We start from the raw sequence: 12,433 nt of genomic DNA on the forward strand, positions 1-12,433 counted from the left end.
TCAAGTGGGCACCTTCCGTCCTCAGTGTTTCGCCGACTAGCCCACGACACCTCAAGAGGGCTCGACAGTGACTCTGGCATCCCAGAGTCACCCCCCTCCGTCCCCCACTCTACTCAGCCCAGCTTACTGACCTCTACATCCCTCCTGCTGCTGAGACCTAACCACTATCTCACAATCTCTCCGCAACCCAACCATACGCGCCAACCCGTTGACTAAGGCTGTCGAGCCCCACTGGTGCGTTAATATGCAGTTTCAGTGGACAACGGTTCCGTATGGCATACCACCTACCGCAAAACACAATATCTGCCCAACCACCCGTCATTCACGCAATATCCTCAATATAATAAATACTAAACATTTACAAACACTAGAGCCTAGATCATTTACCCCTCACTCTACAACAAATCCTTTAAGTTCAACGGTATTCAGTAGAAGAAAAATAAGTAGCTATAAATTATATATTAAACTAGGCTATAAAATAAAACAAATTAGGCTATGGTGGCATTAATTAATTTTTTTTTTTTTTTTTTTTTTTTTTTTTTTTTTTTTAAATACCACATTGTCCACATTCAGTCCTGCAGCATTTGTCATTGTCCGGACAGTCACTGTCATTGGAACATGGCTTGGTACACCCAACCATAACCATTGGGCTTGGACACACTCCTGGCTTTGGTTTATCTGTGTTTGCATAACATTATATCAATGAATGCCTCGATGCATTTAAAAAAAGAAAGAAAAAGCTGACCCACACACTAACATAAATACCTATGGATGGAGCCCTACACTGATGTCCACATCTATTGCTGCAGCATTTCTCAGTGTTCGGACAGTCACTGTCATCGACACACAAATCCTTACACACTCCTCCAAGGGTTTTGACTGGACACACTCCTGGCTTTGCTATTTTAAAAAAACACAGGGAAACCAGATCACTGATTGCTGAATGTCTCATTCAATGCATTTTCTACTGATGCCTGGGTGAGTTTTACCTGTATATGGAGCTGTACACCGATGTCCACATCCAGTGCTGCAGCATTTCTCATCTTTCAGACAGTCACTGTCATGGGAACACGACTCAAAACATATTCTTTCTACTCCAGGGTTTTTGTTTGGACACACTCCGGGCTTTGGTTTCGCTGTCATATCAGTGAATGTTGAATTACACACTGCACATACATATATCTTCAGAGGCCCTATACTAAAGGGGCAAGGTGGTAGAAAAATATGGCATGGCAGAAAAAAAAAAGAAAAAAAGAAGTGTCTTTGCATTCTCCCGCAATTTGTTGTGAGTTCGGACAAACAGGGTTTCAGACTGATACATACGTTAACAGTGAAGGCTCCATTGTTCAGTAAAGTTGGCAATATATTTACAGTTTAAACTTTCTGAATCAATAAATTCACCAGCTAAACGTTAAAACACACGACACTTTTTCCACGTCAACCCAATTCCTCAAAATGAGCCTTATCAATACTTTATCTCTAGGAGTAGGCGACAGAGACAAATCCGAAGGGACTGTCTTTCCGGGTAAGACGGTCCTTTCCGACTGGTCTCTCAGCTGCCTGCTCATAGAGAACCATTTATTATAAAGCTCGTTTTGAGGAATATTAGGTTGTAGCTCGTTTTTCTATGTTACCATGATTGGAACAAGGTGTCATTTGAGTTAACATTTAGCTCATGAGTTATTGATCTGGGAAGTTCAAATCTGTGAATATATTGCCAATTTTACTGAACAATGGAACCGCTTCACTATTAACGTACGGAGCCGTTTGAAAGATTGCCAGCAGGGACGTTAAACAGGTCTTGCGAGCGAAAGCAAAGGTTTTGGAAAATAACCCCACCACCACCAAACCACCATGTCCCTTTAGGAGCTCTGTATAAAGATGACCCACACACTAATACAATAAAATATAAATACCTATATATGGAGCCATACACTGATGTCCACATCGATTGCTGCAGCATTTCTCATCATTCGGACAGTCACTGTCATGGGAACATGACGCCTTACACACTCCTCCAAGGGTTTTATTTGGACACACTCTTGGCTTTGGTTTATCTGTCAAGTGTTTGTATAACAACATGTCAGTGAATGTTTGAATAACTTCCTGCAGTTTTTTTAAAAAAGCTGATAACTAATAAAATAAAAATACCTGTATATGGAGCTGTACACTGATGTCCACATCCATTACTGCAGCATTTCTCACTGTTCGGACAGTCACTGTCATGGGAACGAATCGGTTACCTAACGTAACCTCGGTTCTCTCTAGAAGAGGGAAGGAGTATTGCGTAAGCTAGCTTACGTTGCGGGAAAGATTCATCTTTGCTGAGAGTTTGAAGCCAAAAAATTATTTCATAATTTGTATCCATTGACAACGCAGTTCCTCTGCGGCAGACCTAGAGCAGGCTAGCTAGCAGCTCATTGGTTCGCTCAGAGAGAACTGCTTAAGCCTATGGGAGAGCGGGGCTGAACCCGCTTCCAATGAGAAGCGCCCGCGCGCTCATTGCGTCATGGCCCGCCAGAATGGGCGTGGCTATGGTGTATATAACAGTCTCTCCCAGGCTTATATGTTGATTTATTTCAGTGTGAAGCGAAACGCTAGTAGCGCAAGCACGGCCGGGAACGCAATACTCGTTCCCTCTTCTAGAGAGAACCGAGGTTACGTTAGGTAACCGATTCGTTCTCTTACGAGAGGTTCTCTCGTATTGCGTAAGCTAGCTTACGCTGCGGGAAGACCTGGTCAACGCCGTGCGCGCTATGAATCCACTCATGAATCCCAGGGTGATACCGGGGGATTTTTAACGTGGAGTGAATGTAGTATGAAGCCGGCAGAGCGGGCACATGTATTCTGCCCTACAAAGGCTAAGAGCAGTATCTTCAATTTTTCAAAAAAAAATTTTTTGCACAAATAAAAAGTGCAGGATCTGCTCTACAATCTGTTAAAATTTCATATGGCTACCTAATAAATTTCTTATATAAATGTACATTTTTAGTTGCAGTATTGTATAGAAAAGTAGAGTGAAACCAAGGCAGAATGCAGTATCTGCCCGTTCTGCAGCAGTCTGCCTTGGTTTCACTATGATACTGCAGTTTGCCTTTGTGTGGCATGAGTCAGGTTTTATAGCACTGTTTTATAGCACTTTACATACTGTATATGTATGCTATAAAACAATTTTGTATGCTATAAAACCTCTAAGAAACTGTCAAAACGGCTTCACTTTTACGTGGAAAAATGCTGGTGAAACTTGCCTTAAACAACAAGGAACCAAAAACTGGTAAGTTTTAACCCCTTTTTTTGTCAATTTTGTCTAATACCATTTTAATAGTTTGGTTATAATTAACACATCCTGTACTTTTGACAACTATAAGCAGCTGCTGCCGCTGTGTGCAAAGGTTTGGGTGATTTATGATTTATGATAAGCAAGTGATTATGATCACTTACTACACTTACTGCTTTATGTTATTGTATGGCCATGTAAGTATACGCAGTAATGCAAAGGCAAAGCGCAGTATAGCCTATAAAACTGTCAAATTTAGCCTGACTGTCAAAAAACGAAATGTTTAATATTCACCTCCCTTTGATCTATCTAATTGTACCCTTTGTTGTTAATTTAATTGGATGCTTATATTTTGGTGTAAGAAAAACACAAAAAGCTGTTTTTCTCAGTTTGGCGTTTTTGCTGATACTGCTCTTAGCCTTTGTAGGGCAGTATACATAAGCATTTAAGGAGAGCACAAGGGGCGAACCGGTTGTGTGAGGGACTCCCAGTAATGCAGCTTCTTAGGGAGCTGGTCGTTAGACAGCTAGTAATTTTGCCTGCAAGGCGGGAACTTCCAAGTTGTAAAATCTGACAAAAGTGGACGGGGAGGCCCATCCCGCGGCCACACAAATGTCATGAATGGAAATTCCACAGGACCATGCCCACGATGAGGCCATGCCTCTAGTGGAGTGCGCCCTGATGCCCAGAGGGCAGGGCAGGCATTTAGATGCGTAAGCAGAGGCGATAGCGTCTACTATCCATCTAGACAGTGTCTGTTTAGAGGCGGCCAGACCTTTGGTGCGCCCCCCAAACGACACGAAAAGCTGCTCAGCGCGTCTGAACGAGGCAGCGCGCGTAGTGTACAATCTCAGAGCCCGCACCGGGCAGAGGAGATTGGCATCGCGCTCACTATCGGATGAAGGCAGAGCCGATAGGGAAATAATCTGAGCCCTGAACGGGGTACCAATCGCCTTCGGGACATAGCCATGTCTAGGTTTGAGAATGACAACAGAATCATTCGGTCCAAACTCAAGACACGCGGCGCTGGATGAGAGCGCGTGAAGATCCCCCACGCGTTTTACTGAGGACAGAGCCGTCAGAAAAACGGTTTTGAGCGAGAGGTATTTTAGGTCCACAGACTCGAGCAGTTCGAACGGGGGTGTTTTCATAGCTTCGAGAACTATAGAAAGATCCCAGATAGGAACCGAAGGGGGGCGCGGAGGGTTCATCCTCTTAGCTCCTCTGAGGAAGCGGATGACTAACTCGTCTTTGCCCAGGGACTGAGCGCGTCGGGGTTCAGAGAACGCCGCGACGGCTGCCACGTAAACCTTGAGAGTGGAGGGGGACCTGCCCTTGTCCAGCATCTCTTGAAGGAAAACAAGCAAAGACGGCACCTCGCATGACCGTGGGTCCAGATGTTTGTCGGTGCACCATTTTGAGAACACAGACCATTTAGACGCATAGAGCCTTCTCGTGGAAGGTGCTCTAGCCTGTATGATAGTGTTTCTTACTCCCTCTGGCAAATCGACGATTAGTCGTTGATCACCCATGCATGTAGCGCCCAGCGCCGTGGATGGGGGTGCCAGATCGTGCCGCGAGCTTGAGAGAGGAGATCTGCTCTGACTGGGATGGGCCACGGGGCTGTCTGTGACAGCTGAGTGAGCTCCGGAACCCAATTCTGACTCTCCCAACGCGGGGCTATGAGGAGCACCGAGTGGCGTGAGTCCCTGATCCTCTGAATTACCTGTGGTAGCAGAGAGATCGGAGGGAATGCATAGAGCGGGCGGCGAGGCCATTCCTGGGCTAGCGCGTCCTCGCTCCTTGAGAAAAATATTGGGCAGTGAGCTTTCTCTCCTGACGCGAAGAGGTCCACTTCTGCTCTGCCGAATTGCCGCCACAGTATTTGGACCGTTTGTGTGTTCAGGGACCATTCTCCTGAGGAGATGAGGTTCCTGGACAGTATGTCTGGACCGTCGTTCAGATGGCCCGGCACATGCGTCGCTCTGAGCGAGAGCAGGCGGCTCTGAGACCAAACTAAAATGCGGTGTGTCAGTAGGAAGAGATTCCTGGATCTGACACCGCCCTGACGGTTGAGATAGGAGACCACAGCCATGTTGTCCGAACGGATCAGGACGTGGTGTCTCCGAATGAGCGGGAGGAAGCGCGAGAGCGCGTTCTCGACCGCAAGCATTTCCAGACAGTTTATGTGTAAGGGGCTTTCCTGTGTCGACCAATGGCCGAAGGCCGGTGAGCCCTCACAGACTGCACCCCAACCCGTGTTGGATGCATCTGTCGAGATGACTTTTCGGCGGGAAAAGGTCCCCATCGTGACGCCCTGCCGAAACCATTCTGCTACTGTCCATGGCTGCAGCGCCGTGAGACATGTCTGCGTAATCCTGATCAGCTGGCGGCCCGTGTTCCACGCGCGGTGGGGTACACGGCTGTTTAACCAAAGCTGAAGCGGGCGCATGTGCAGAAGGCCCAGCTGAAGCACAGCGGAGGCTGAAGCCATGTAACCCAGCATCCTCTGAAAGGTTTTCAGAGGTGTGCGGGTGCCCATCTGAAACGAGGCGGCTAGTCGCTGAACACTGCGCGCGAGCTGTGTGGACAGGCGAGCCGACATCGTGACCGAGTTCAAATCTATTCCTAGAAAGGAAATCGATTGACTGGGTTGAAGGGAGCTCTTTGTCCAGTTGACAGAGAGGCCCAGCGTTTTCAGATGGTCGAGGAGAACTGCGCGGTGCGACAGAAGCTCCGTCTGTGATTGGGCCAAAATCAGCCAGTCGTCCAGATAATTCAATATGCGCAGCCCCTGACTCCGCAGGGGGGCGAGCGCCGTATCCATGCACTTCGTGAATGTACGGGGCGCCAGGGATAAGCCGAACGGGAGAACGGCGTATTGATAAACATGACCCTCGAAGGCGAAACGTAAGAATGGCCTGTGACGGGGTTTTATCTGGATCTGAAAATAGCCGTCTTTCAGGTCTAGAGAGATGAACCAGTCCCCCTGGCGCACCTGCGCGAGGAGTTTCCTGGTAGTGAGCATTTTGAACGGTCTCTTCATGAGCACTTTGTTCAAAGACCTGAGATCTAAAATCGTTCTGAGCGCGGGGCGGGCGGCGGCGAAACTGTAGCAGATAGCCGTTCTTTATAATGCTTAGCACCCACGGGGAAATGCCTGGAATGGCTTCCCACGCTTTGGAGCATGCGGCTAGTGGCCGAATGGCTATATCGCCCTGATTGCTGCACATAGCGGGCTGGACACCGTGTGTGGGCGCGCTTTGAATGTGTGTGGCAATGGGATTTGCACTCAGAGAGGAGTCTATGGGCCGTGAAACAGAGCGAGCAGAGAGGGGACACGCGCATGAGCTCGTGGGCGTGTTTATGTTCTCTGATATTAGAGCGGGCTGTGCCCGTTTCATGTGATGGGGCTCTGAGAGAGACACGGGATATGTTATGCTTGTGTGTATGGGTGAGCACATGATTGTGGGCACATTTTCTACACAACTGGTAAATTTTCTCTTTTTGAGATTTCTCTGGGTAGCCGTAAAAACGGCTTTTTGTCGCTCGCAAGCGGGCTGGGACACCGGCTTGTTTGTGGCGGTCAACACTACAGCAGTCGGCGAAACAACGGGGACTGGCAGAGGGCGAAGCTTTGACGGCGGTCCGGCCGCAGCGGGAGAGCACCGTCGTTTTCTTAACTTTGCTAGGAAGACTTCTGATGATCAGGCTTCAGCGTGATCTTGGGTCGCGGGCCCTGTGGGGGCGGCGGTCTGCGGCGGCTGTCAGAGCGAGAGCGAGGGCGGCCGCCCTGTCTGCGCTGGGCTGTTTGAGTCTGCGGAGGGGGGCGCTGTGTTGGAGCTCTGGCAGGAGGCTCGCGAGAGCGGCCTGCGGAAGAGCTAGCGTGGCGGGGCAGAAACAAATTCATGGCCTGACTGGCTTTCTGGACCTCGGAAAAGCGATCGACGATTCCCGTGACAGCAGATCCAAAAAGGCCCGTCGGGGAGAGGGGCGCGTTAAGAAACGCGGCGCGCTCAGAATCTCCCATGTCGGCGAGCGTGAGCCATAAGTGTCTCTCGGCTACACAAAGGCTGGCCATGCATCTCCCCAGAGCTTGTGCGGCGGCTTTAGTGGCGCGAAGGGCGAGGTCCGTAGCACTTCTCAGATCCGTGACAGCGGGGGAGGGGTTTCTACCGCTTTCGGCCCACTCACGGAGAATATCGCTCTGTAGCACTTGGAGGACAGACATAGAATGCAGCGCTGCGGCGGCCTGACCGGCGGCGGCGTAGGCGCGAGCATGAAAGCTCGAGGTCGCTCTGACCCCCCAGCGTGAGTTTTTCAAGGCGACCGTTATTTAGAACATGTCACTTTAATGTTTCCATGGTGACGCGTCATTTCTTGTCACGTGACACAGCGCAATCACAACACAGAGCTGAATGAGTGATGATCTGCTTTTATGTCTTTTTTCCTTTTCTATTCAAAATATTCACACATGTATTAGCTATAACATGAAACACTGATATTCCGATTGTCAAATATGTGCAAGTGGATGTGTTTTGTTGTTTAAACATCTTTATAACGATCGCGTTAGTTGAGCTGTATGCGCGATGGGCGGCGCCATGTTAGTTTGTTTCACAGTTCAGAGAATCGGATCTGTTGTTTCTCACGAAATACATGAAAGTAAGTGGCCGGTGAACTAGGAGAAGAATAGGGTAAAATGTAAAGCTACTTACACAATGTGTATCTGATATGAATAAAACGTTTTTCCTTATTATAATGGAAATGATTATTGTTAACGTTTCCATAGACATCAGTGTCTGTTTTACTGATTCAAAATCACTGTTTTGCTAGTACTTATGTGTATTTAAATGTCTGAAACCTAAAATAAACATTATGTGGTTTAAAATACTCAATAGTTGTGATATATGACAGCACTGAGTGCGTCTGTCTCTGGCTCAGCGCCAGCCAACGCGCGAAAGCACGTTTGAATTTAGCAGTTGGTCACGTGATGCACTGACCGTTCTAATCACACCGGTGTGATCGTACGCTCCAGGGACCAGCCAAGACTGATCACACCGGTGTGATCGTACGTGTCAAAGGGTTAAGCAGTTCTGTCTGAGCGAACCAATGAGCTGCTAGCTAGCCTGCTCTAGGTCTGCCGCAGAGGAACTGCGTTGTCAATGGATACAAATTATGAAATAATTTTTTGGCTTCAAACTCTCAGCAAAGATGAATCTTTCCCGCAGCGTAAGCTAGCTTACGCAATACGAGAGAACCTCTCGTAAGAGAACACGACTCGACACACGCTCCAAAGGTTTTTTTTGGACACACTCCTGGCTTTGGTTTCGCTGTCATTTGTTTGTATAACAGCATATGAAGGATTCATTGAATTTATAAAAAAAAAAAAAAATAAAAAAAAAAAATACTAACCCACACATGAATAATAAAATTAGTGGCGTCAACAATTTAATTCTCTTTAAAACTGCAGTGAACAAAAGGCAGTCTCAAAAACGCGTTTTTTTATTTATTTAAATAGCTGGCTTTTCTCACATCACAGACTATGTTGTAGCCAATAATGTCAACGTGACAGCGGGCTTTAGCATATAATTAACAGCAAACTATCAGTCTCGATAAGCCAGGTTTTCCAGGAATTGTTATAATAAAAAAGGGTTGATTTAGCAATATAACCTGTGTATGATGTATATTACGATGTTAAGATGAATTTCATTGAGACCAGTATTAATGGCTTTCATTCATAAGAGATGCCATTAAAACAAGCATTTAAAATACTTTAAGTTGTTTCTAAATTAATTTGGAAACTGTGAAATTACTACATTATAAAATATTTTAAAAACTTAAATGTTTTAATCATCAAAAATAAAAATACCTGCACATGGAGCCATACACTGATGTCCACATCCAATGCTGCAGCATTTTTTATTGTTCGGACAGTCACTGTCATTCTCACATGACTCGACACACACTCCTACCACTCCTATATCAATGTGTTTGCTTGGACACACTCCAGGCTTTGGTTTCTCTGTCATGTGTTTGCATAACAGCATATCAGTGAATGTTGAATGACTCCTTGTGTTTTGAAAAAAAAAAATAAAAAAAAGGTTGATCCACACACTAATATAATAAAATAGAAATACCTGCATATGGAGCTGTACACTGAAGTCCACATCCATTGCTGCAGCATTTCTCATCCTTTGGACAGTCACTGTCATGGGAACACATTTGAGCACACAATCCTACTCCGTCTGCGCTTGGACACACTCCTGGCTTTGCTGTTATTCAAACACATGACAGAAACCATAATCACTAAATGTATTTGTTTACAATAAAAAAATATAAAAAAAGGACACACAAGGTCTCTCGCTCTCTGCACGGTTTGGAGCACATACAGTAGGCTATGTTCTGTCTCGCATGCGCGGCTCTAGATTCTAAGAGATTTTAACTAATTTACGGGCATCAGAGAGCCGCTATCATTATGCGGGCTTTTTATAGGTTAATTTCTCAACAATTCAGCGCAACTCCAAAAAGGAGGACAAATGAGTGTCCGGCTTGAGGCTGCGCCGGACGCCGGACAGGGGGCTTAAAATCCGGACAAAAAGCAAATAAAAAGAGGAAGAAAGATAATGAAGAGGATTCAGTAAGTACAGATGAGGATAGCGAAAGGGAAGTAGTAGATGAAAGGATAGAGGAGATAAAAATGATTGTAAGATTTAAAGAGGGACAAGGAATAAAAGGGGTAAACCCAATTGAATTAACAAATGAATTGAGGAGACAATCAGGGGAGATTAAATGTGCAAGAGTGCTTCAGGATGGAGCATTGGTGGTGATATGTGAAAATGAGGAGCAGAGAGATAAGGTAAAGAAAATGAAGGTTGTGTGTAAACAAGTTATATCAAGTTGTAATCAAATAGGTGGAAAACCATGGTTATGTGGAGTAATTACAGGGGTACCATTGGAGGTCAATATGATAGAGTTGATGAGGAATGTTAAAGGAGGAAATGTAATTGAAGCAAAACGATTGCAGAGGAATAGGGAAGGTAATAAGGAAGAAAGTCTTTCTGTAATGTTACGTTTTGAAAGTGGTGGAATGTTACCAAGTAAAGTGATGATTGGATATGTAAGCTTTCGGGTGAGAGAATATGTGCGAGCTCCGCTGAGATGCTATAATTGTCAGAGATATGGTCATGTTGCAAGTGTATGTAGAGCTAAAAAGAGATGTGCACATTGTGGGGAAGAGCATGAGAATGGAAAATGTGGAAAAAGTGAAGCAAAATGTTGTAATTGTGGGGGGGCCCATAATGTGGCATATGGAGGGTGTGAAGTTAGAAAGAGAGCAGTAGAAATTCAGAAGGAAAGAGATGGAAATAAGTTGTCATATGCAGAAGCAGTTAAAAAAGTGGATTCAAGGAAAAAGAAAGAGAGTGAGGAGAATGAGGAGTGGAGAGATCGAAACAGAAATGAAGAAAAGGAAAGCAATAAATCGGATGACACAATGATAGTAAGTAAAAAGAGTTTTGTGTTATTCATGGCAGAGGTCATAAACTGTACAGCACAGACGGAGAGAAGAACAGAAAAGATACAGATAATAGTGAGAGCAGCAGAGAGGTTCCTGGATATCAAAGGGCTAACATGGGAAATGGTTAGAGAAGGTCTAACCTCAGAAATTCAGCCTAGTCAAGAGTCATGGGATGGACAATAGTATTGATGTTAGTAATCTTACAATGGAATGCTAGAAGTCTGGTGGCTAATGGATTGGAATTTAAGGGTTATGTAAATAAGATGGAGGTTAAGCCTGGTGTGATATGTGTACAAGAATCTTGGCTGAAACCTAAACTGGATTTTGTAATTAAAGGATATGTTTCTGTGAGAAGAGATCGGGAAGAGGGAAATGGTGGTGGGTGTGTTACTTTCATTAAGTCTGAAATTCAGTGTAGAATGGTGGGGAAAGGAAGAGAAATTGAATATGTGGTGGTAGAGGTATGGAAGGATGATAAGAGTGTTGTAATAATTAATTATTATAATCCATGTAGACAAATGATATTGGAAGAGATGGTGAAGATAGAGGGGCAAAACAGAGAGAGGGTGATTTGGTGTGGGGATTTTAATGCTCATAGTAGTATATGGGGAGGAAGTGTAACTGACAGAAATGGGCAGGTGATTGAAGAATTAATGGATGAGATGAATTTGATCTGTCTAAATGATAGAGGAGGTACACGTGTAGACATGAGAACAGGTAAAGAATCGGTGTTGGATTTAACTCTTGCTAAAAGTAGGTTAGGGGGCATAATTAGCTGGAAGGTATTAAGGAAATGTAGTATAGGTAGTGATCACTTTCCCATTTTGATTGAAATGAATATGAATAAGAGTGTAGAAAGAAATGTAAGAAGAGAAGGGAGATGGAATTATGAGAAGGCTAACTGGACTGAGTATGTGGAAATGGTGGAGGAGGGTTTAGATATAAATGAAGTAAGAAATGCAGATGACATAGATGCTATAAGTGAGAAAATTATAGGTGTCATTAAGAAGGCGACAGAAAGTAGTATTCCCAAGAGTAAAGGAAGAAGAAAGATAAAAATGGTACCATGGTGGAATAAGGAGTGTGATGATGCTATTAGAAGGAAAAGGAGAGCATATAAGAATGTAAGAAGAATGCATAGTTACCCAGGTTTAATGGAATATAAGAGAGAACAAGCACAAGTAAAAAAGGTTGTAAGAAGGGCAAAAAGACAATATTGGAGAGACTTTTGTGATAAAATAGGGAGAAGTACACCAATAGGAGAAGTATGGAATATGATTAGAAGGATGAATGGTATAAGGAAGGAGATGGAATATCCTGTTTTAAATGAAGGGGAAGTAATAGCAATAGAAAATTGTGATAAAGCAGAAATGTTTTGTAAAACATTTATAAAAGTAAATAGTACAGAAAATCTGTCTGAAGAATTTAAGAGGGAAAGGGAGGAAACTTTAAGAGAACATCCTCATTTATTGGAAATGAGAGAGGAAAGAGATAATGTATTGGATGTCCCGTTTGGATTAACCGAACTAAAACGAGCACTGAGGAGAATGAGAGAAACTACTCCGGGTCAAGATGCAATCAGTTATAATATGCTTAGACAGTTAAGTGATGAATCATTGAGAGTAATGTTAGAGTTTTAT

The 12,433-nt window shown here is 44.6% G+C and overlaps 1 long non-coding RNA gene across 1 annotated transcript; it reads right to left on the bottom strand.

The window, feature by feature from the left end:
* Window positions 1-813: 813 nt before the first annotated feature.
* On the bottom strand, window positions 814-2,204 carry LOC130071881 (uncharacterized). Its single transcript, XR_008804050.1, has 3 exons — window positions 2,152-2,204; window positions 990-1,136; window positions 814-900 (listed from the first exon to the last, which is right to left on the bottom strand). It is a non-coding gene; the product is annotated as an uncharacterized LOC130071881 (long non-coding RNA).
* Between the last annotated feature and the right edge of the window lie 10,229 nt (window positions 2,205-12,433).

This window comes from Rhinichthys klamathensis, unplaced genomic scaffold (assembly GCF_029890125.1).
Source record: "Rhinichthys klamathensis goyatoka isolate OS25496 unplaced genomic scaffold, OSU_Roscu_1.1 h1tg000465l_1, whole genome shotgun sequence".
Lineage (NCBI taxonomy): Eukaryota > Metazoa > Chordata > Actinopteri > Cypriniformes > Leuciscidae > Rhinichthys > Rhinichthys klamathensis.